At 38.9% G+C, this 4,001-nt stretch overlaps 1 pseudogene; it reads right to left on the reverse strand.

Moving 5' to 3' along the window:
- Nucleotides 1-1,818: 1,818 nt before the first annotated feature.
- Nucleotides 1,819-3,573, reverse strand: LOC148013315 (uncharacterized; annotated as a pseudogene).
- Between the last annotated feature and the right edge of the window lie 428 nt (nt 3,574-4,001).

A 4,001-nucleotide genomic window follows, 5' to 3' on the forward strand; every position in this document is an offset into this window, starting at 1 on the left:
CTTCAGAAGGTTTATAGAGGGTTACAGAAGGTCTTCAAAACCTCATAACTCATACTAAAACCAGTCCAAAATATCAAAAACTATTCAAAAATCTTTCAAAAGATTTCAATCTTCATCAATCATCAATCCATGCTTCATATAGAAGAAAATCAGAACAAAACAGAAGCTTTACAGAAGGTATACAGAACCTCAAATAGAACCTATCAAAACATCACAAAGCTTCATATCTCTACTAATAATCATCATGAACTTCCAAAACATAATCAATATCATCCAAAACACTCTCAAACACTTCCTTTAACAACCATACATCACTCTAAATCCATCAAAAATCAATCATTCAGACCTCAAAAACAACAAAAATCAGTCCAAAATTCAGTCTTTTTCTACTCTCAACAAGATTGAAGAAAATGATGATGGAGATTAATAAATATGCTAAAGATTGATGCGCAGCATGGAATTGAAAGCAATGGAGGATTTGTCCATTGGCCACATAGTCATTCAATGCGTCTCGGGTTTCATAGAAACACGGTATACCTATTTTTTATGAAGGAAATGAAGCTCTTTTTATATTTTATGATGAAAATGATGTTCTTATGCAATGAAAATTTATTTGAGTGCTGGTTGCATCATGTCTAATGGCTATCTATGGGAAATCTCTGATTTCATAATGATTTACATGTGCTATTTAAATCCCAAAAAACCCGAAATGCAGTTTTTTAAAGGGTAAAATGAAAGTTTTGTCGTTTCGGGTGGGAAAAATGTGTTCTTATGGGGAAAAATGGAAAATAAAATTGAATTTTAGTATGCCGAAATGATTGTAAAAGGAAAATAAAAAAATAATAGTGATTATTGATAGATAAATGCTAAAAAATAAGGAAAAATAGAGAAAAAATAGAAATACATTTCATAAAAATAAGGAAGAATACAATGAGTGTTTGTGAATGTATGGTAGTGGCGGAGCATGAGGTTTAGTCTCAATTTTTCCTATCTTTGTCAAAGTTTATGATTTATTGCTTTTCATACATTAAAACATGACAAAATGAATCCCTACACCTATACAACGGAAGCACTACCTAAAAGTAGGGGGTGGGGTGTTTGAATAATGCGATTTGGGTGTTGATTATTGCTGATCTTGCTGATGCATATCATGATATAGGGTTCGTTTTATTTTAATTAAGAGGATAGTAGTATGAGTGTTGTCTCAATGATATCCTTGCATCGTTGCAATGAGTTAGTAAATGAGCATTGGAAAGCCTAGTTGTGCACGACACGTTTCTGATTGAAAATTATGTTTGAGCACGTTAGGATCACTTAATTTAGCATGTGCATATCAACCATGGTATCGGAATATGAAGAATTGGATACATAACACATGTTTTTCGTTATGATGACCTACGCTTGAGTGTGTGAGTGTGTGAAACAACCTAATCTGTAGGCTAGTCGATCGTTTTTGGAAGTTTTTTGATAAGGACACATGGTATCTCCTGGAATACGTTAAAAATGAAAGAGTGGAGTGTATATCACTGTACTTTATGTTGGAGTGACGCATATTGGGGCCAATCCCCAAGGTGTAGGAGAGCCGTAGTGGAGTTGCGGCAGTCAGCCAAGAGGTGCTTCCCTATGTTTGTGCTACAAGGTATTATGCCTATATATTATGGGATCTCCCTATGAGGACAAGGGAAGGTAAACATTCTAGTAGAACTTTCGGACCGTCTTGGACTCTAGAATCCAGTCATAAAGGGAAGGTATACTTTAACGGATAGTCATAAAACGTGGGACCATAGGGAAGGTAAACATAGCATGTGCCGACCCATTTTAGAGACCATATCCAACATTTGGTGCACTTACTCCACTTGCAAAGGGCTTGATTGGTATCTCCTCATCCTCTTGGATACATATCTCTTCCATCTTTCCATCGTCAAACTGTATACTCCGCGGCCTACCCCTGATTTTCCTTTGCCTTGACTCCATCACGTACCCCGGTCTATGAGAACTTACAGTTGCTCCACCTCCCTTCTTTTTTCTTTGCACAGTCTCCCTATCACCTTGCATTATAGGCTCCTCGTACAAAGGACTTCCAGCTACAACACCTTGCAACGCACGTGCAACAGAGGTGGGATTTGGGGATTCCCTTTTGCTGTCACTAGCCAACAAAGACTCCATAGAAGGCCCAGATCCAATAAACCTGCCTGTGGTATAGCCCAACCTCTTTGCACATTGAATATATGCATTCAAAACATCACTAACACATGCATCATAAAGTGATATCTTTCATTTTCCACCCTCACCTGCTAACCAACTAGCATACACACTTTTTGATAAGTTTATGCTTGGAATTTGAGCATGTTCCCAAGGCCTTTTGTTAGCCTGCGGAGTCAAATCCAAAAATAGAATCAGTAGCTCTCCCCATTGCTACATTGTGCAACAAATCTTAATGAGCTGGAAAAAATGTCACACTTACATGAGATTCAATTCCTCCCCAGTGGGCAATTCTTTGCTCCCACCATTTCAATCACCTATCCAAAGCCTTGATGTGTTCCTTGTTTACATTTCGTGCCCACCAATCTCGGATAGCAGAGGCCTGAAGTGAGGCTAGTTGAGCTGTCATTGCTAGCCTCCATGCTTCACACAATTCAATGTGGTGCATTTGTTTATCCACAGTGACTAATTTCTTGGTATGCTTTTGCAAACTTTGCTCCCAATGAAAAAGTCAAGAACGCTCCCTCCCTTCCATTATGTTATGAGGCCCTCCATTGTACACAGCCCTTATTGCCAGCCAATTCGCACTTACCTCATTGGAAATAAATCCAGCAAAGTCAGGTGGATCATGGCCACATTGAACCATGACAGAATTCAAATTTCTCCAAAACAGGATTTGAGACTCTTCGTCCTCCTCTTTAAATTCACATATTGTAATTACCTGTAATGCTCTCATGCTAGTTCATGATTGATACATTAGTATAGTGTTCATTAACAACAATTTAATTTCAATAAAAGCTTTAATTATGTTGCCACATACCTGTGATCATAAACTGAACAAGACATAGTTGCCCACCCATCAATCCTATGGGTATGATCAAAGTGCACCCATTCACGTCGTAAATCTCCAGTCCCTATTTGCCTCATACGATTCACTAAGTCCACCCATGATGCTGGTCCCTTGGTGGACATTTTAAACAAGTAGCACTTCTCCTTGGCATCACCTTGTCCTGGAAATCTACTTCCATGGAAAAATGGGAAGACACAATGTTTTTGCAAAAGAAGTATGTTGTCATACCCATCACCAACCACCTGACCTTGTTTGGCTCTCTCTTGTGAAACAATGCCTTTGAACCTATGTGTTTATTAGAGGGTTATTTCAAATGCAGGACATACATTGTAAGCAAATAATAATAATGCACAAGCTTACCCTTTATTCTGCACAAGTGGCATCATTTCTTCTAGAAAATGAATAAGGTCCACCTCAGTCGCCTCCGACTCGTCTTCTTTTGTTAAAGATTCAAACAACATCTGCCGAGTGACTAGCATCTGTATTTTTCGTGGGCCTCCCTTTTCGATCTTTAGGACCATGATCACAAGCCTCCGCACCTTGTCAAGGGTTGCCCTCTTTGTACCATGTTGAACACTGTGAGCGTGCTCCCCAACATGGATCACCAAATGTGTCATTGTAGGATCCAGTGGCAACACATAATAGATCATGCATTTGCAAATGGCTGCACAAGTAGCAACATTTTGACAATAGTGACATGTTATCTTGGAGTTTCCCTCACTTGCAGGATAACCGATGCTCACGGTTCTATCCAAGTGACCATGGAAAAAAACATCATTGTATTTTCCCTCTGTTATGTAGTAAGGACAAGTGATCCTGAGACATTGAAGACTTCCAAGACAATAGCTCAAGCGCACAGTGCACTTAATTGCCATATTTGTTTGTGAGGGCCGTGACCACAGGTGACCATCATATTTTTGTTCCATACCCATCATTCGTTTCTTGCTAT

The sequence above is a fragment of the Lygodium microphyllum genome, chromosome 26 (assembly GCF_053477565.2).
Source record: "Lygodium microphyllum isolate KBCC chromosome 26, Lygodium_microphyllum_v1.1.10, whole genome shotgun sequence".
In the NCBI taxonomy this organism is placed as follows: Eukaryota; Viridiplantae; Streptophyta; class Polypodiopsida; order Schizaeales; family Lygodiaceae; genus Lygodium; species Lygodium microphyllum.